At 46.2% G+C, this 21184-nt stretch overlaps 1 long non-coding RNA gene across 1 annotated transcript; it reads right to left on the reverse strand.

Annotated features, from left to right (window-relative positions):
• Positions 1-2870: 2870 nt before the first annotated feature.
• On the reverse strand, positions 2871-20688 carry LOC148431222 (uncharacterized). The gene is made up of 4 exons (XR_015877237.1): positions 20631-20688; positions 10461-10604; positions 4575-4752; positions 2871-3347 (listed from the first exon to the last, which is right to left on the reverse strand). It is a non-coding gene; the product is annotated as an uncharacterized LOC148431222 (long non-coding RNA).
• Positions 20689-21184: the final 496 nt, after the last annotated feature.

Raw genomic sequence — 21184 nt, forward strand, 5'->3', positions numbered from 1 at the left:
AAATGAATCAGACCCTCTAAAGTAGGGGTGGGCAATAAGCGGCCCCCCAGCTGTTGTAGAACTACAAATGCCAGCATGCCCTACTAAAACTGTTACAATGCATGCTGGGATTTGTAGTTTAACAACAGCTGGAGGGCCGCTTTTTTGCCAACCCCTGCTCTAAAAAGAGTGGACAAGTGAAGTTGCCCATAGCAACCAATCAGCTCCGAGGTAGCATTTATCTAGTATATTCTATAAAATGATAGGTAGAAGCTGAGTGGTTGCTAAGCCCAACTTATCCACTCTTTAGAATGTTTGATACATCACCCCCCAAGTCATCTACTATAGCATACACTACACACATCACATCTCACACACAGAGTTGTGGAGGCTTACGCTACTTCTCACAAGGTTGCCTTATAATTACATCTTTCTCACTTTCCTGTACCTCTGTTCAATTCTTTTGTATTTTTTTCCCTAGTATTTAAAGCTCTAATATAGGTGGCGTGATCCTGCAAGTCATATTGTAGGACATCAGAGCACCCATGAAAGTGTTACAGGAGCACAGAAGAGAGATATATGTGGAATCTTTAATAACTAAATGTGCGAAAGTTGTAATATTCTGTTAAAAGGACTTAAGGTGCATACACACTAGACGATATGCTCCCTGAGCGATATCGTCTAGTGTGTCCCCGGCAGGCTGTGCTCAATGTCGTTCATGACATTGAGCACAGCCGCTGAACAATATCATTAGCGATATCGTTCAGCGCCGGGCTCTCTCACCCATTCCCTGACATGCAGCAACCTGACGAGGTCGTCAGGTTGGCCTGCATGTCAGCCCGATGAACGAGGATGACGAACGACCCGCGGGAACGCGCGTCGTCGTCATCGTTCATCTTTTTTGTGTTAAAAATGGACGATAAAGTGGACGACTGAACGATATCGTTTGTGGGAGGTAACTGGGAGTGTCAACTAAAATGGAGGTATGTTCCGGGCGGTTCTCCAGCTGTGTCTGTGATCCAGTACGCAGATAACATGGCTCTGGTGGACATTCTGATTGGCCAAAGACTCACTCAGGGAGTCGATGTTTGCATTATCTGTGTCCGATGCAGCGAATGTGCACGCAATTGCGGCAGGTGTGATGGCTCAGGTGGGCATCTCAGTACAAGTCCCGGCCGCTGTGCCATTAGCATATTCTCACAAATCCTCAACTGTGAAAATCTCATCTGTGGAAGCAATAGCGCACAGCTCTGAGTCAGCATTCATTCATAGATCTCCGGGGAGCCAATACATGGAGTAATGACCGGTAATCATCAGAGACGAGATGGAATACAGCGAGACCTGCAGGAATGCCAGGCTTGGTACTGTCAATAAGAGAGAGGTTATTTCATTTAATAAATAAAATTATCCACCATCCATGCGCTTTACCGTCGCAAAACGGCATATAGCATCCGCCTGCATCGTAAATCTCTTCTTCCACCAGATAGAGATGAGAGGATACTTGTGATGTGGGCACTCCTGTAACTGCCTGATATCACATCGCATAGAACTGAGGGCTTGATTCAGATCTGGTCGCAAGCGCTGAGCGCTCGCAACGGGGTCGATGGTGGCCCACAGCGCATGCGCACAACGGAGCCAGCTCCGTCGTGCGCATGCGCGAGACCCGGCTAGTGACAGGCACTCCGTCGCTAAGGGTCTTGCAACAAAGGGGGCGAGCTGTCAATGTTGAGTGACAGCTCGCCCCCTTTGGTGGGCGGGCCGGGGGGGTGGCTGCCCAAACGGAGGCGTTCCCATGAGAACGCCTGTCGTTTGGGGGCAGCCCCACTGACATCACTTGTGATGTCAGTGGAGAGATTCCGTCTCTGTTAGAGCCGAAATCTCTCTGGGGCTTGCGGCCACGAGACCCTACCACAAGGGTCTCATCGCAAGCCCGATGGTCTTGACCATCGCGACCCTCATCATGGCCGCTCGCTGTAGCTGTGGGTGGTCACCCACAGCTATGCGAGCGGCCAGGAGGCCGTTCTAAAAAAAAAAAAAACCCCGGCCCTGATTCAGAGCGAGCGCTTTCAGAGCGACCGGGTCTGAATCAGGCCCTGAATTCCCCCCAAATTACTTCCCAGAAGTTAAACACCACAGCTCTAGAGCAAAGCAAAGATAATTAGCAGTTTAATCTCACTTTAAGATGATGAGCAACTGCATGGAAAGTCATATGGAAAGACTGAGCTGTACGCAGATAACAGGCAGATATAGATGTAGATGCGAGAAGATCACCCAATGAAATGTTTCTCTCACTGCACAATGAGAGATTCTATAATTATGGAAGTTACTAAACATAACAAACAGAGGTAACGGGCCTTACTCCGAGGTGGAGGCAGGAAGGTAGCGGCTGTAGGGTAATGCTGCGGCGGATGTGTGTTTTATAGAGAAGCTCACCGGCTGCAACGCGAATCCATGGCCGCACCATTGGACCTGCAGTGGGTCCATGGCTGCCAGTGTCACGGGCATGACCGCTGCCGTGAGCCCCCACCCCACAGTCATCGCCCAAGAGCCCCACTGCAATTGCATGGATCTTTATGCAATATTGATCTGCGATCCCTACTGGTAACCATCAGGACACACGTGTAGTGCTTCTTGGACGCATGCGCAATTGTGCCCAATGCTTTGCTCTGAATCGGGCCCACGGAATGATTTGTACAGGCAGATGCTGTAAGTATATTGGTGTACGAGCATTGCTCATATGCATTTCATAAATAGTCATAGGTGGCTACACACAACTCAATATTTATTATGACATAATAAAATATAGAGAAACAAACAAAGCACTTGATTAAACCATTATGCTTGTTGGCACTTCCCAATACACAAACATTACCATTATTTGGTTTCACATTTCTGAAAAAAAAAAACTCACATTCAGCCCCGGATAGAAATTCGGTCTTCATTTCCCAAACTTGTGTTCCGTTTTGGACCTCTTATCACAATTATTATGTCTGAATTACATGGGTCCTAAAAATCTGTGGCGTTGGACAACAATAGGTTACTCTGGGACTGCCAAGGTGTAATTGCACAAGGTTGTACAAGGTGCAGCTTCTAAAGAGTCTTTGCATCAGTGATGGCACAATATTAGGCTCAGAGCCCCTACAAGCGGCTGGGAAAAGGCTTGTAGTATGGGTTTTTGTATACAGTCCATTTCTGTAGCTTATGTCTTTTGCCATCAATGACGTGCGGCTTTACAGATTTTATTATACACCTCTGGAAAAGCGTTTTTGCAGTTCAGTTTCTCTCGCAGCTTCTGATACAAAGAAGAGTCAAACATCTCCCAGAATTCATCACGGCTCATGTAACAGTCTGCATACAGCATTTGGAAGCTGAACAGAGAAAGAAATAATTATCATTTGGAGGCAAATAAACAACTACAGGATGTAAATATGCATTTGGTCTGCTTGTATATGCGCACCAATGGCCTGTGTCAGAAACGGATGGAAATCATACAGTTGCCGCGTCTTTGTACTCAGCAGCTGTGTGATAATAGACTAATGCCACAGGAGGCGTCTTCTGTAAATAGACGTCACCTGTAGGCTTCTCTGATTCGCTGATGCATCCGAGGACGTTACCTGTTGCCACCCCCAAATGCCAGCAGCAAGTCAATCATGCTGCAGCATGTGGGGCACTGCAAGCAACATCACAGCCCCAGATCTGCGCATGCGTAGTGCGATCTCTGCGCAGATCTAAAAACATCAGAGATGTATGTAAACGGGTTTCCGTACATCTCATGAATCAGACCCCAAGTAAATTAATGTTGCAACATCAGTTAAAGCACCAGTTAAAGCAACCACAGGAGGGTTATAATAAACAAATCACACTCTATGCTTCCGGCAGCTGTACAACAGATGCTACAGCAATTAGGGGCCAATTCATCATCGGAGGCCGCATGGCCCCTGATGATTAAGTATTGATCTCGCTGCAAGGGATACTTAAGTATCCAACTCGCAGCGGGGAAAACTTAATTCATCATTTCTTCGGTGCGGGGACAACTGCTCTGAAAGGCAACTGTCCCCTCGGTTAGTATCGCAACTAGAGAAGTAGCTGCATTACTTACCTCCTCCACGTTGGCGCGGCTACGCATGTGCAAAGGTAGCGAGAAGGCGGCAGAGGGATCCGCTTGGATCCCTCTTCGCATCCCCGGAACTCCTTCCCATAGGAACCCATATGAAGGAGCGGGGGATCAGAAAACTAGCGCCATCTGAACATGGCGCTTGTTCTTGCAAGCAAGCTCCAAAAAGTTTTCGGAGTTTGCTGAATATCAGGTGGCCCATTTGGGACCCCTAATGATGAATGGCCCGGTAACTAAAATATGCGGAAACTAGCGTTTCCACATGATTACCGGGCCATTTATCGATGATGAATAGGCCCCAAAATTCTATCCATTTCCTCAATAGGCAGATCAGTGATTAAGGGTAAAATAGTGTAGTATTGCACATTTGTACTGGAATAATATAGTTTTTTGTGATACTGACCAAATAAGTCCAGGCAAATAATACAGGTAAAGTAACTGCCCAATGAGGCTACAACTGGAATTTATATCGGTAACTTACCCATGAGCATCTCTGACAAACATTTCTAACTGGCGCATTGAAGCCTTGGCATCAAAGTGCTTTGTCTTGGGTTCCCCATATGCTCCAATATCTACATAGGCGCAGCCTCATTGCCCTTGGGATGTACCATGCCTGGCTGACTTGGTAATATGAATGGACAAAGCCAAAGTGGGTAAACCTGTAATAAAGAAAAGAACATATGCCTCAAAATGTAATATACAGTTACAGAGCAGAAAGATAAATGTGCTGCAACCTGGGACTCAGGAGTCCTGACAAAAGCCCAAGAACCACGGTTTATTACCCAAGATTTACATGATTTAAAACCCAACAAAGGGGCTGATACAGGGTTAGGAACAAAGCAAAAAAAGGAATTTGAGCCTTGGAAAACCACATTGCACTGCAGACAGGGCAGATTTAGGGCCTGATTCAGAGCCGGTCGCTATTTGCGGTCGTTCGTTCAACAAAAAGGGGTGGCTATTCAAATGAACCGTTCGCTCTTTGCGGTCTGTTCACGCCTCTATGTCTGAACGAGCGAACAAAACTTGCGGTTGTAATTTTGAAAGAGACGCCCCCTGGCCGCTCGCATCATACGTCATGTCTGCTATTTATTAGATTAATCGAGTACATCGACCAGCGTATGAACTGCTTGCTATTCTTGTGGCTGGTGTTTGCTACCACAAATTTGCAAGCAGTTCTGGCTATAAAATAACCCAGTGACGTGGTCAATGACGCTCCAGTATTAATTATGCACACCCTTAAAACACCCGTTTTGACCTTTAAGCACGCCTGCGTTCGGATCTCAACTCCCCGTTTTCAAGCACCTTCCCCTGTTACCACCCACAAACGCCTCCTCCTGTCACTCATTAGCAGGCATTCGCTATTTAGCGAACAAACGATTTTCAGCCGCACTGACTGGTTCGCGCATGCGTATAACGATCCGTACGCATGCGCAGTTGGGCAAACATCGCTCGGAGCGAACGACCGGCCGCTTACGTGCGGCTCTGAATCAGGCCCTTAATCTGCAGAGAGATTTAGGGGTAAAATGTACTAAAGGTCGATTTTAATTCTAAATCAATCAAGATTGATTTTAGGGGCTAAATCACACATCTACTAACACTGAAAAATGTATATAAAAAATTGTCTGTTAGTAAATATGTGATTTAGTCTCTGAAACACAACATCGATATTGATCGATTTTTTTAATAGATTAAAAACGACCATAAGTAACTTTGGGGGTCATTCAGACCCGTTCACGAGCAAAGGACGCTCGCAAACGAGTCGATGTTGCCCCACTGCGCATGCGCACGATGGAGGGAGCTCCGTCGTGCGCATGCGCGAGACCCGGAGAGCGACGGGCTCTCCATCGCTCCGGGTCTCGCACCAAAGGGGGCGTGCTGTCGATGTTGATTGACAGCACGCCCCCTTTGGTGGGCGTGCCGGGGGCGTGGCTGCCAGACGGAGGCGTTCCCATGGGAACGCCTACCGTCTGAAGCCGGCCCCACTGACATCACTAGTGATGTCAGTGGAAGCGATTTTGGCTCTGATAGAGCCAAAAACACTCCAGGGCTTGCGGCAGCGAGACCCTACTGCAGGGTCTCTGTCGCAAGCCCGATGGTCGCGATGGTCTTGACCATCGCGACCATCATCATGGACGCTCGCATAAGCTGTGGGTGGTAACCCACAGCTATGCGAGCGTCCATGAGGATGCTCCTAAAACAGGTAGGAGGGCCCTGATTCAGAGCGTTCAGCTCTGAACCAGGCCCTTTATCCCCTAGTTGGGAAGAGCACGTGCTAGCTCAAATTTAAATTCCAGTGTAAAAACAAAATTGCTCCTGGACATAGCTGCATCAAGCTCAACTCATAGGGCCTGATTGATCACGAATCGCAATTGCAACCACGTGCGCAGATTGGTCGATGGGGCGTACTGCACTTGCGTATGAAACGCCGTGTGCGTGATAGCATTATGATCGCACAGTGATCACCCACGCAGAAAGAAAGCCATCGCAGAGTGAGTGATGGAGGTCAGTGTTTGGGGGTGGTGACGTGGGAGTGGTCGGAGAAACGCAGGCGTGCCAGTCCTTTTGAACGCCGTTGCATGGGCGTGCATAAATTAGCCACTGCGAAAGCATACGCAACTTGAGTACTCACTGCGTGCAATGCGGATAGCAATTTCCGAGTAAGGTCAGACCTGCTGTAATTGTGCGTGAGGGGCCGATGTTACTCGATGTTCCCAATGTAGACACAGGACTGCAAGGTATTACAGATGTGAGATAGTGGTAGTGGGCATCTCTATGCTGGCTGTACGACGGCTTTGCGATTGCATTCATTAGCATATTTTCACAGCAGACATGTGTGTGTAATCGCAATAGCGATCCGTAGGGAATCAGGCCCTTAGTCTAGAATTCTTGACACTAAAGCCAGGTACACATTACCCGACCCGCCAATGCGACACCTGATGGTACGATTGGAACGATATACCGGGCAGTTCGTACACACTGCACTATCCGGTGTCCCACCGACCGATACATTGTTCACCCTCTTGGCTTCGGCAGATGGCTCGCTCCATCTGCCATACATGCACGGTCAACGGAATGACCCCCATGTCGCTGTGCAGGGGTGCGCATAGTGCATACACGCTACACGATCCAGATGATATGTCCGTCCAATTCGCCATATCCTCCGAGAAATCGTCTAGTGTGTACCCAGCATTAGGGGTATATTTGCTAAAAGTTGATTTTAATTGATTTCGAAAATCACTCAAAATAGATTACCATCGATGTTGTGTGTGGGGCTAAATCACACATTTACTAATACTTAAAAACACAATAAAAATGTTGATGGATTTTGAATGATTTTCAATCGATTAAATATGATCTTCAGTAAATATACCACTAACACTGACTACAACTGAAATGAAATACAAACAGGATATACTGTATGTAGAAATATTGCACCAAAGATCCATCAACATGATAAGCTCTCACTAATATCTAAGTATATCACATTTAAAAGAGTTAGCAACAAATCAGGCTACAAATAAACACAGCAGCATTTGAGTCTTGCACACATGACGTGTTCAATAGTAGGAGTTATAGAAGCAGTTTCGGACTGGTCGGGGACCTTGCACTTTACAGATGCATGTGCCTACTATCTATAACCAGTCTCCCAGTGCTTCTTCCTCCCAATTGTCCTGCCACATCAGCCTGCATATGGACCGGACCAATGGTAACTACCCAATGAGGATGGTCTCCTGTTTGTTTCTTACCTACTCAGGGAAGGGTTTTGTCCTTTTACTCTGACAACTAGAAAGCCTAAATCATTTTAGTGATCTACAGGATTGTCTTGAGCCTTAATCCTTGCTTGATGCAGATAATGGCTGTGACAAATGTCAGAGTAAACTACCTGCAGATTAATCAGGACTTTGTCCTGCCTGTATCCTCCTGCAGTCCTGGATAGCAACCCAGGGCAACCTGCCTTCCTACTATAGATAAGGGAATGATTTAGCAGAGAGTCTTCTCCAACAGCTAACAGGCTACAGAGTGTGGCTCTATTGGGGCCTAGTAGACAGGGCAAGCAGAACTCCCAGCGAAAATTGGACGTGTGTTTAAAAGGTGGAGGTAATTCCATCTCTGGGTGGTGGGGTGCAAGTTCCACCACTGTCCACATTAGGGGTGTCGCACACAATTTTTTTTTCTTTCTGGAAAGGGTTCAGACTCTGGGATCCGATATATTTCAGGTTTTCAGTGCATGAGGGTTGTCAAAACCCAGGTTTCAGCTGACCTCCAATGTCCATTCCTTACTAGCCTCACTTTCTCACAAAATATTAAGTATTCCTTCCTGTGGTAGCAGGAGGGGCACCATCTGTCTACAGGTGAGCCATTACCAACAGTGGCGTAACGAGGCCAGGGTGAGCGGGGCACGTGCCCTGGGTGCCATGACAGGCCCGGAAGAGAGGAGCGCCGCCGGCCAGGGCAATGTAGAGTGTGTAGATGTGCTACACACTGGGATCGAGTGTGTGATTCCAGCACCAGCAGTCCAGTGAGAGGTGTCCCCAGTGGGACACATCAGTGGTCGGCGCTGGGACAGTGGACCTGATTCAGCGGGCGATCACAGCTGTGAACGCTAATTGGCAAGCATTTGGCTAATGCTTGCCAAAGCACCGCCGACATAAAGACTCCCACTGCTGCTATCTCACATCCGTCCACTGTCGGTCTTCTGTATAAACATCGGTACCATTGATGCACATCGACCACTCACGCAGCATTTACAGCTGGTCTGACCTGATGCAGACACTGCAAGTGTCTTAGCACACAGTGGGCTCTCAAGCTGCATATGCAATCGCCGTGGCTGATTTAGCAGAAGAATGCAGCAGAGGACTGGAGAGTGGGAAAGTAAAAGAGCTAACGAAGCTCTCCACTGCAGCCTCTCCCGCCAGACAGGTAAGCCTTCTATGAGGCCTTCCCGTCATTAACCCCTCCCTAGACCACCAGGTTGTCGGGCACTAGACCCGTGGTTGTAATCAGGCCTTAGGTCTGTGGCACTGATTAGTGGGCATCAGGCCCATGCTCCTGTAAGTGACCTTGGGCAATAGGACCAGGCCACAAATTTTTTTGGAGGGGGCGCCATTTTTCGATTTGCACTGGGCGCCTAAACTCCTCGAACACCCCTGATTACCAATTCCTAACTGGTAGGGAATAATCATGGAAGACTGTTTCAAGGATTGTGGGACATAACGTTTTGGGGCAAGAAAAGCATCCAAATCAGATCCAGTAGTCTGAACATTTAAAAAAATTTTTTTTGCAAAACAATAAAAAAAAAGGACACAGAGGAAATCATTTATCAATAACAAAAATGTATTTTTTTTGAAGCTTGCCATATTCTCTGTACATTGCAGTAATAATTGTTTAGAACTCACATTAATCTCCTTGTGGAAAGCAGTGATGGATTTTTGTAGGCATTTCATGGGAACAAGCATATCCTGAACCACGTGGTGCTGCTCATACAGCCTTCGGATGGTCTCGCCCTGGGTGAGCTTTAATAAGGAGATTTTTGGAGGAACCATCCAACCAAACAGGTACCGGAACACTGGGTGATTACCAAAAGGAATTATGGCCCTGATTCAGAGCCGGACGCTCTGACCAGAGCGCTCGCTCTGAATCAGGGCCCACCTCCATAATTATGGAGCGTCCTCCTGGACGCTCGCATAGCTGTGGGTCACCACCCACAGCCTATACAAGCGTGCAGGATGATGGTTGCGATGGTCTTGACCATCGTGACCATCGCCAGTGCGACCAGAAGCCTGTGGTTGAGTTTCTCAACCGCAAGGCCAGGAGTGATTTTGGCTCTATCAGAGCCAAAATCACTCCCACTGACATCACTAGTGATGTCAGTGGGGCCGGCTTCTGACGGTAGGCGTCCCCTTGGGAACGCCTCCGTCTGGCAGGCATGCCCCTGGCACGCCCAACAAAGGGGGCGTGCTGTCAATCAACATCGACAGCACGCCCCCTTTGATCAGACACTACGAGCGAAGGAAAGTCCTTCGCTCGTCGCGTCTCGCGCATGCGCACAATGGAGCTCCCTCCGTCGTGCGCATGCGCAGTGCACACCATCGACCCACTTGCGAGCGGACAGCCACTCGCGAGTGGGTCTGAATCAGGCCCTATGTCCTAAAACAAAGGGAGAACAAAAAGAAAAGTTTATTACAAATTTTTTGACACACGGTTAATAAATAATTTATTAATAAACGATAAAGCTCTTAATACTTCTGTAACGTTTTGGAACAGGCGATGTTTATCGACATGATATTACAAATCTAGTCCTACTAGCAGCACTGGTACAATCCTATCTTTCTAGAGCACTTGTGCACTGGCGGAGCTGGACACCTACCTGCAACTCCCAGAAGATACTCCGTGTATGTCTGTGATAGTAATGCCGTAGGGGGATGTACTCTGTTCCACTTCAGTTACTCTTCAAATAAGACTTAACATGTTGGAAAAACCAAGGTTTCCAATAATTTCCAATATTATTGATCTTTAAAATGAAATAAAAAAAAGTTAAGGATTAGGTTTGGGTCAAAAAATAAGACAATTTATAAAATAATATTAGATATGGGAAATCCCTAAGCAAAACATTACAATATGCTGGTATTACACCTCTCCAATGTTGAAGTAGACAGGACCCGATTCAGAATTAAATGTGAGTCAGTTTCACAGACAGATCTTACAATTTTTAGCAACAGGAGCTGAAATGTATCTATAGGTGATTCTGGGCCATGCAAATCTCAGTCACGTTTTACTAGAGGTTGAATGGGTGTAACTGGGTAGCAATTGGGCATTCGCATGTAGACGAGGTTTACAGAGGGGCGTGTCATTGGCGTATATGCAGAATTGTGATCTAAGCAGTGTTGAGCATTTGCAGAGGTCCATCTGATAGCAGACGGATCTTTTACACCATTTATAGGACTGACGCTGATAGTGATGACGGCTACGTTCACGGTAGGATGGATAGGTGCAGTCGTATAGATGCGCCCAACTCTGAATATGGGACAAGATCCGGATTTATCTCCGGGCACACAATGCAGCTGCACTTGCAACCAACTAACATTAACTCTAAAACAAGTCCACAGTGAGTACATTTAACAAGTACATAATGGTAACCCATTCATAGTCATTGGATCTCACAAATAGTCATTGTAAAGCAATTCTATAAGCGGCTTTAAATTGTCAGAATACCCTTTAATAATTGTAATGCTCTCTCTGCATTGACATGTAGGATTTACTAAGAAAGCAGAGGCAGAAACTTGGGGGTAGATTTACTAAAACTTCTAAAAAGTGCAGGTGTTGCCTGTAGCAACCAATTAAGAGTGTAGCTATCATTTAACTAGTACATTGTTGGTTTTTCTGCGCCTATGCTATTATTAACCTCAATAACCTTAATTTCCACTCATTTCCAGTCTATTCTGAACACCTCATATCTCACAATAGTGTTTTTATGTCCAAAAGGTTGCACCGAGGTAGCTGGATGACTATGCTAAGCGACACGAGTGGGCGGCACAAACACATAGTTCATCTAGGAGTGACACTGCAGTGGCAGACAGGATGGCAGTTTGAAAAACTAGGCCCCAAACAGTACATAATGCAAAGAAAAAAAAGAGGTGCAAGATGGAATTGCCCTTGGGCCCTCCCACCCACCCTTATGTTGTATAAACAGGACATGCATACTTTAACAAACCAATCATTTCAGCGCCAGGGTCTGCCACAAGACTGTGGCTGAAATGATTGGTTCGTTTGGGCCCCCACAAAACAAGCTGGCAATTAATCTGTCCCTGCACAAACTGGCTCTACGGAGGCAAGATGTCGTCCTCATCCTCCTCATCCACCGATTCCTCACCCTCTTCAGTGTTGTGTACATCCTCATCCTCACAGAGTATTAATTCGTCCCCGCTGGAATCCACAACCACAGGTCCCTCTGTACGTTCTGGAGGCTGGTCTCCCTGGAAGAGTTGATAATTCATTTTATGAACATCTTCTTCTCCACATTTTGTGGAAGCAACCTCCTACGCCTTTCGCTGACAAGGTTCCCGACTGCACTAAACACTCTTTCGGAGTACACACTGGAGGGGGGGCAACTCAGGTAAAATAGAGCCAGTTTGTACAGGGACCTCCAAATTGCCTCTTTTTCCTGCCAGTACAGGTACAGGACTGACATGCCTACTTGGATGCTGTCACCGATGTAATCCTTTAACAGACAGACACAATTCACAAAGACAGAAAAAAAAGAATTTTTTATTTTTTGTGGAGCGCACTTTGAGGGTTACACCACCCTTTAAGAAATGAGCCAGCCAGCCCTTTACTTATGGGACACAGGCGCACGCTTGGCGCTGCTCCTTTGTTGATGCACGTGCAACCACAGTGCACACAATTCACAAACACAGAAAAAAATGTTTTATTTTGTTTGGAGTGTACTTTGGGGGTTACAGCACCCTTTAACGGTCAAGCCAGCCGGCCCTTTACTTATGACACAGGCACACGCTTGGCACTACTTTGTTGATGCACATGCGGCTACTGCGCACACAATTCACAAACACAGAAAATATTTTTTTATTTTTCTTGGAGTGTACTTTGGGGGTTACAGCACCCTTTAACGGTCAAGCCAGCCGGCCCTTTACTTATGACACAGGCGCACGCTTGGCACTACTTTGTTGATGCACGTGCAGCTACTGCGCACACAATTCACAAACACAGAAAATATTTTTTTATTTTGTTTGGAGTGTACTTTGGGGGTTACAGAACCCTTTAACGGTCAAGCCAGCCGGCCCTTTACTTATGACACAGGCGCACGCTTGGCACTACTTTGTTGATGCACGTGCGGCTACTGCGCACACAATTCACAAACACAGAAAATATTTTTTTAGTTTGTTTGGAGTGTACTTTGGGGGTTACAGCACCCTTTAACGGTCAAGCCAGCCGGCCCTTTACTTATGACACAGGCGCACGCTTGGCACTACTTTGTTGATGCACGTGCGGCTACTGCGCACACAATTCACAAACACAGAAAATATTTTTTTATTTTGCTTGGAGTGTACTTTGGGGGTTACAGCACCCTTTAACGGTCAAGCCAGCCGGCCCTTTACTTATGACACAGGCGCACGCTTGGCACTACTTTGTTGATGCACGTGCAGCTACTGCGCACACAATTCACAAACACAGAAAATATTTTTTTATTTTGTTTGGAGTGTACTTTGGGGGTTACAGAACCCTTTAACGGTCAAGCCAGCCGGCCCTTTACTTATGACACAGGCGCACGCTTGGCACTACTTTGTTGATGCACGTGCGGCTACTGCGCACACAATTCACAAACACAGAAAATATTTTTTTATTTTGTTTGGAGTGTACTTTGGGGGTTACAGCACCCTTTAACGGTCAAGCCAGCCGGCCCTTTACTTATGACACAGGCACACGCTTGGCACTACTTTGTTGATGCACGTGCAGCTACTGCGCACACAATTCACAAACACAGAAAATTTTTATTTTTTTTGCACTTGGGGGGAGCACCCCTGATGGACAGAGCACCCCCTGGACAACACTACAGCACCCCTTTAGGACTGGGACTCTGCACAGGACTTTGGAGTGGACACAGCCCCTATGGACAACTGACTGCACAACACAGTCCAGCCAGCCCCTATGGACTTTGGAGGAGTGGACACAGCCCCTATGGACAACAGCAGCACAGCACAACACAGCCAGCCCCTATGGACTTTGGAGGAGTGGACACAGCCCCTATGGACAACAGCAGCACAGCACAACACAGCCAGCCCCTATGGACTTTGGAGGAGTGGACACAGCCCCTATGGACAACAGCAGCACAGCACAACACTACACTGCACTATACTACACTACACTACACAGCCCAGCCAGCCCTAACTCCCACCCTCCCTCTTGACTATCCACAGCCGAGTGAGAAAATGGCGCCGACGCGGGTACCTTATATAGGATCCAAAACCCGCAAGACCCGGAAGGCGGGACGATGACGTATTGCCTCGATTTCAGATCTGAGTCAGGCGGGAAAAGTCGAGTCTGACTCGGATCGGGAGGGGTTCGGATTTCAGAAATCCGAACCCGCTCACCCCTAATATATATATATATATATACACACAGCCACATATAAACGGAGATAACCATATATATATATATATATATATATATATATACACACACACATAGCCACATATATACACAGATAGCCATATATATATATATATATATATATACACACATAGCCACATATATACACAGATAACTATATATATATATATATATATATATATACACACAGCCACATTTATACCAACACTGAAATATAAGGAACATATGTGCTATTATTACCTTGTTATGGTACCACGTTATCCCTGAGCCGGGTGCTCTCCTGTGATGTACTTGACAACTACCTCCACAGCCTGCACTCTGCCTGTCTCCACCTCAGCACTCTCCCCAATCAGTTCCCTCTTACAGTCTCACTAATAGCTCGATCCCCACAGCTCCTGGACCTCACCTAACAGAGAGGAAGGAAAGGGGGGGTGGGGGTGTATTCAGCATGCGGGACTCGGGAGCCGGGCATGCTATCCTGATGGGAGATGGTCCTCGGGAAAATGGCTGCCACTCCTTAACTCTTGCACACACACCTGTTACTATACATATTCACACTCTAGTGCCCAGACCTCCCCCTAGTGCCTGCTTCAGCGTGACATGACCAGCTGCTGGATTCTATGGGGACGCGGAGCGCTGTCCAGCGGCAGCGGAGTCTGTGCTGCTAGGAGGTGACTTCTAGGGTGGGGCGATCGCCACAATCGCCCCCCCCCCTGGATCCGCCAGTGAGCCATGCTGCAGCACAGATGGTTAAATCAAATTAACTGGGATACTAATTAAGTCACCTGTGCTCAAGTATGGCTATCATTAAAACCAGGACTGTTAGTGTGCCTTGAGGACCGTGGTTGGGAACCCCTGGCTTAGTGAATAGACCCCCTTGTGCCAAACCACCACTGCTTCCACCGCCTATATTCCCAGCCCAGGGCTAAAACTGATCTCGACGGGACTTGGACATTGCGGTAGTAGACGGGGCTGACAAAGTGTTCTGCTGCTGCCTGCATGTAAATCACGCCATCTATTCAGCACCTAAATTAGACCCAAACAGAGCAGACGAAGATGGGTACCAGGCCAATCTCAGGCAGAACTGGCTAATACGCTAGATTGTAAGCTCTCATGAGCAGGGCCCTCTCTACCCTCTGTCTCAGTTCTGCTCCTTCTTTAGCTGCCTCATATGTTGTGGTTCTGCTGTAGGATTTTTTTTTTTTAATGTATGATTTGTTAAACCGACCGTCCGTCACTGAGAAGTTTTGTGTCTCCTTACAAATAACGGATAACCTCCGGAAAAAAGGGGGAGAAGGACAAGCGCCTGATAGTGTAATATACAGTATTAAGTAACAATTAGTCCAAATTAGGTATTCCGATGTATATGCGTGCCCAGGGGCGTTTTAAGAGAGGAGGGGGCCCGTGTGCACTCCTCGTGCGGGGCCCCCTCCTCTCTCCCTGGTGGCTGGCAGCCGACTGACGCGGCTGGCCAGCCACTGGAGCATTAGTAGACTCCGGGCACTAGAGTGTGCCCGGAGTCTACTGCGCATGCGCAGAACACCGGAAAAATGGCCGCGGTGGCCATTTTTACGGTGTTCAGAGCAGCAGTGACACCCGATGTGGGACCTCGGACAGGTAAGTTTAAAAAAAAATGTGGGTGCAGTGTGTGCGGTGCGGGGCCCCCCTGGACCCGGGGGCCCTTGTGCCCCGCACACACTGCACCCATTATAGATACGCCACTGTGCATGCCATGTATACACTTGTCAGTTAAGCATATAAAGCAAATCTAATGCTGCCCATCCACTAGGCGATTAAACCTAGTGATGGATCGATAACGACGGTCGTTATCGCTCTGTCGCTTGGTAATCGCCTGCAAATCGGGCAGTAAAATGTTAAAACGACCAGCGACACGCACGCCCGCTGGTCGTTTTTAACATCAGTCATCGCCCGAACATGACGGTCAATCTGACGACCGCCATCATGTTGCCATGTTCGGGGACAATTGATCTGCATACATTGAATGTTCAGTGTATGCACTTCACCCCGCGGGAGACGACGACGTCGTAATCGTGCCGTCATCCCCGCATCGTGTAGTGGATGGACAGCATTAAACAATCAGCTTCAGGGCTTCCCACCAGGGAACAACTTCAGATACCTCCTTCCGCTTAGATATACGTTCGTCACCAATGATATCACAGCAACGATTTATGGATATCTGACGCGTATACTGCTGTACTGCCAGTTGCAGACGGTCTGTCTTCGCTCTTCAAATAAAGACTGCCTGCGGTGCCAGCTCTCTTATTTTCTCCTATCCCACAATTCTCCTTCTGGTTGTTACTGATAGGCAGAGGGAGGTTGGATCTCATCTCCTCATCTCACAGCAACAACAAAATGGCTGCTGTGGAGGATAACCTACAACTGAATGGACAGATGTTCCTCTGACGTTCCGGCCAATGATATGGCTATATTCTGGACAGATAACTTGCTAAGCCTGAATTTAGGAATCAGCGTTTGCACTGCTCTATAAGAAACCAAAAAGGCAATTGCAACTTGCACCAGTTAAAAGCCAATGGCCGATCAGTTAGTAAAAGTGCACGCAAAAGTACCGTATGCCATCGAGCCATGGGGTCTGATTCTGAGCCGCACTCCACGCCGATGTTCCCGGAGTACAGTGATTTTCTGCTACTGTGCATACGCAAAAAAACCCCCTAAGAACTCTTACAGTGCATGCGTTCCACTGTGTGTACTCAGAGAGGGGCAGATGACACGGAGAAGCAAGGTATCAGAATTGTACTGGAAATTTGCTGGGCGGTGACTGTGAGGCGGCTATTCACAGACACGGAGATGGTCCATCTTGTGGGCGTGTTATGGGAGTGTCAGGGGCGTGCCACTGAACTGATTGCACACACAGATGCTTAATCGCTCACATTGGCGGCCATTGGTGTGGATTAACAGATAGACAGTAAAAAGGTCGACAGTGTCTAGATAGACACCAGATGTTAGACAGTCAATAGGTCGACACTAAATGTCGACATGTAAGAAGGTCGACATGTACAAATCGGCGACAAAAATTGTCGCCACATGATTTTTTAATATTTATTTTAGCCATAATCTTCACCCTAACCCTCCCTCCTGGTGCTTAACCCTAACCGTCAGGGTAGGTGCCTGAGCCTAACAGTCCCTTCTAGTGCCTAATGGTGCATACACACTGTCAGATTTTTCTTTATTTAAAAAATCGTTCAATCGCTCATATCTGAAGGAAAATCTGACATATCTACAAATAGAAAGTATGGTGGTCGCTCAAATCAGCTTAATGATATTGCCCAGGTGCTTGTAAAGGGCGGGGTTTACACTGAACCAGAGAAAAAAAAGGGATATTCCCTCCAGCACACTGCAGCAATATTGGCAAAAATACTTGAATCCTACATGATAACAGAAGTCAGAGGTATTAGTTGCATACATTTGCGTGAGGTCACTGGTACCTAGTGAATTAGGCTGCAGTCTAGCAGACGGCTTTCACTTTGAGATATTCCGTTTGACATTAGCTGAACAAGAATATAACACCAGAGCACAAATACATAATATTATTTTTTATTATTATTATTAATAATGAATATCCTGCAAGTAAACACGTCCGCTAACTAACGAGTGACATGCAATCAGGAAGCCTGATTAGAGAAGATAATTACTGGTTTCTGAATATCAATGCTACTCTTTGGGAAATATTAATTGAATAAGTCATGGTTTACTTAAAAGTAAGCGCCATCTGGAGACGCCTCGAAAACGCTTAGTCACAAAAAAATGAATAGATGTGAGCGATTTGTCTGAGTAAATAAAGCAATATAATTATACTAATGATTAAGGCTATTAGTAAAATAGCTGCAAACTACAGCAAAACATGATGCACCAAGCTATAAAGCATGCCCATCTGCTCTAATGATTAATTTGGCATTAAACAGAAGGATGAAGTCCACGCTTGCACTCTACGTGAACATAAGGCGTGGACAACATTGCACATCTGGGTCTGGTAGTGGAATGGACATATACAGATTATGGGGGCAACCATGCTGGCTGGACCAGTATGTACCTAATCATTTACTAGGAACCAGTGACATCATAAAGGCACTGCCTAATATTCATGAGGCCTGCCTAATATTCATGAGGCCTGCCTAATATTCATGAGGCCTGCCTAATATTCATGAGGCCTGCCTAATATTCATGAGGCCTGCCTAATATTCAGTGAACAAGTAGATCAGCATGCAAAATAGCTGCATTTGTCATGAGGTTATGTAACAACTGCACAGCATTCTCATACCCCTTTCAGGCATACACCAAAAACCCGGGTTTTCGCTATATGTGAACAGAAATGACCCGGGTCGAAGTCCTGGGTCCATGACCCTGCTCTGTACCAGGGTTTTCCCGGGTGAACCCCTGGTAGGCTGTAGTGTGAATACATCCAACTCAGGTTTCTAGACCCGGGTTTTAAGAAAACTTTCTCATTGGCTGTTCCGTGCACCTGCAGATGACATCAACTGCAGTCACCCGGACCACGACAGGGGAGCAAATTAATTTAAGTGTGTATTATTTTACGTTTAACTTTTTTATGTGAAAATTTTGTCTTTGTATAGACCAAGACTTATATTCATAATTATCTTATATTGTAATGTAAACATTTATTGGTTTTCAATAAAAAAAAAAAACACATTGGAAACAAAGTTTGTGGCCTTTACTCTAAAAATGGTAATTTTTATACTATGTCATTACTGTGAATAAAAAAAATAAAAATAAAAATGTTCCTTTTAAATCCATACCAAATTTCAGGGCAGACCCGGGTTTAGTGTTAATGTATCCGACCCTGGAATTTCCCGGGTTTTGGTGTAGTGTGAATGGGGGTCTCATCGATTTTGTCCCTCACTATTCTACCTTCTCCATCCATCGACTTCAGCTTTGTCCCTCACTATTCTATCTTCTCCATCCATAGACTTCAGCTTTCTGCCTCATTATTCTACCTTCTCCATCCATCGACTTCAGCTTTCTGCCTCATTATTCTACCTTCTCCATCCATTGACTTTGTCCCGCACTATTCTACCTTCTCCATCCATCGACTTCAGCTTTGTCCCTCACTATTCTACCTTCTCCATCCATAGACTTCAGCTTTCTGCCTCATTATTCTTCCCTTTCCTTCATTATAAATCATTATTCTACCTTCTCCATCAATCGACTTTGTCCCTCACTATTCTACCTTCTCCATCCATCGACTTTGTCCCTCACTATTCTACCTTCTCCATCGACAATGTGCCTCACTATTCTATCTTCTCCATCCATCAACTTCAGCTTTCTTCCTCGCTATTCTACCTTCTCCATTCATCGACTTCATCTTTGACCCTCACCATTCTACCTTTTCCATCCATCGACTTCAGCTTTGTCCCTCACTATTCTACCTTCTCCGTCCATCGACTTCAGCTTTGTCCCTCATTATTCTACCTTCTCCATCCATAGACTTCAGCTCTCTGCCTCATTATTCTACCTTCTCCATCCATAGACTTCAGCTTTCTTCCTCATTATTCTACCTTCTCCATCAATCAACTTTGTCCCTCACTATTCTACTTTCTCCATCCACTGACTTTAGCTTTGTCCCTCACTATTCTATCTTCTCCATCCATCGACTTCAGCTTTCCTCCTCGCTATTCTACCTTCTCCATCCATCAACTTTGTCCCTCACTATTCTACCTTCTCCATCAATCGACTTCAGCTTTGTCCCTCACTATTCTACCTTCTCCATCAATCGACTTCAGCTTTGTCCTTCACTATTATTCTACTTTCTCCATCCATCGACTTCATCCTTCACATTTCTACTTTCTCCAACCCATCAACCTTAGTTTTGTCACTTAGGATTTTACCTTCTCCAACCCATCATCATCACCTTTGCCTCTTACGATTCTACCTTCTTCAACCCATAGACTCCATCAACCTTAATTTTGTCCCTCGCGATTCTACCTACTCCAACCCATCAACTTCAACATTGTCCCTCACAATTCTACCTTCTCCAACCCATCAACTTCATCCCTCGCAATTCTTTCTCCATACCAACAACTTCAGTTTTGTTGCTCATGATTCTACTAATTTTTCTGAAAACTTCTAAAACAAATTATAAATAACCAATACTTAAAATAAATTGTTTTTGCAGCAGTCACCTACAAGCAACTGTAGCAGCTATTTTGTCAACCGATACACAAGAACGCCGTTACGGAACCAGCGACACCACTGAGGAACTTCACAGCTATCCCGTATTGTACCTGTAACACTCTTTTGGTAGTGTCTACAAAGCACCACGCAATGACCCACAGATAGCACTACATGTAAGGAATGAGACTGTGCTTTTGTGCACAAGTTACTCTATGCTATAATCCTATCTCGCTGCGGATCTCACCTTTTCTGCAGGGTCTGTGCTCGCTTTGTCAAACTTTGAGGGTTTAGGAGCCACGATGGATAGCAGCTGAAAGAAACCAAAGTCAAGTAATCGTTATCACGAGATATAGGTCGCTTCCAGGTATTTTCAAATCAGAGGCCCTGCGCATTTTCAAGAAATCACACACTACAATTATCGGGGCGTTTAGTGGATATCGGGTGGGTCGCTCCGATAATTGCATTCTAGGGTGTAGAAGTTAATTTTATTTATTTTAAGTTAAAAAAAAAAAAAGTATCAAAATCTGCACTAATGGTTGTTTGGATGCCATCTAGTGGTCAGTGTTAGAAAATGCCAAGTCCAGACAAGAGATAACAGGCCTGATTCATTACGGATCGCAATATTGCGCACTCATGCATGCAGTTCAACTGCGATAACATGCAAATCCATTGCAATCGCAATGCAAACTCAGCACTATATAAGGACGCCCACTTTACATTGCACACATGCGTAATACTTAGCAGAATAGCGAAACCATCGGTACAATCGAGTACCATCGCAGACTCATGCACATTTGA

This window comes from Taudactylus pleione, unplaced genomic scaffold (genome assembly GCF_031769625.1).
Source record: "Taudactylus pleione unplaced genomic scaffold, aTauple2 ptg002642l, whole genome shotgun sequence".
Classification (NCBI taxonomy): Eukaryota; Metazoa; Chordata; class Amphibia; order Anura; family Myobatrachidae; genus Taudactylus; species Taudactylus pleione.